Source organism: Tigriopus californicus, chromosome 10 (genome assembly GCF_007210705.1).
Source record: "Tigriopus californicus strain San Diego chromosome 10, Tcal_SD_v2.1, whole genome shotgun sequence".
Lineage (NCBI taxonomy): Eukaryota > Metazoa > Arthropoda > Copepoda > Harpacticoida > Harpacticidae > Tigriopus > Tigriopus californicus.
In genome coordinates, this window is record NC_081449.1 from 7,667,610 (window position 1) to 7,668,386 (window position 777).

Consider the following 777-nt stretch of genomic DNA (forward strand, 5'->3'; position numbering starts at 1 on the left):
ATCTACTGCCAAAAAATTATGCAAGGATGGCGTCTCGTGAAACAGATCTTGAAAGTCGCATTTAAAAGGACAACTGACGATGGTTGTTGTTTAACTTATGATAGAATTATTTAATGGGGGTTAGAATTGGCAGATGCCTTTCCCGCCCAATCTGTTCAAAAAGGAGCTGGATAGAACTAGTTCCGGAATTAGGAGATAAAATGACGTTGACGTTGATTAGTCAAAATTCAGCTTTTTATGAATTCCTGTGGTATTCAATATTAGATTTTAATAAAAAGCTCTGTGATCAACTCTGACGTCAAAGAGTGTACATTCTAATCGAAACTCCGTGTTCAGAGGAAAGTTAGAAACAGATGCGAAATAAAACTAAAAAAATACGATTAAAGGTGAAATGTACATGCTTTTTCCTTCCTGGTTATTAGTCTACTTGTTACTTTTCTCGAGCACTTACTTTACTGCCAAACAGATCAATGACATTGCTTCCAACCTAGAAACAGATTACTACTTTCAAAATTGAACCAGATCAATGTTACTTTAGTTAAACGTCACATGTACTCTGGCAGCGTTAACTTTGTCGAAAGATTGAAAGGTAGATGAGATTTACTGCAAAATATACTAGGGTCACATTATATGATTGAAATTAGACTCTAAACCATAACAAAAACATTATACTTTTGGTTTCTTTTCCATGGTCATGCCATTGTTTTTTATTTTATGGGTGAATGTATTTTAAAGTGTGTTTGAAGTTACATGATTACACTGTGCTTCAAATTTTGT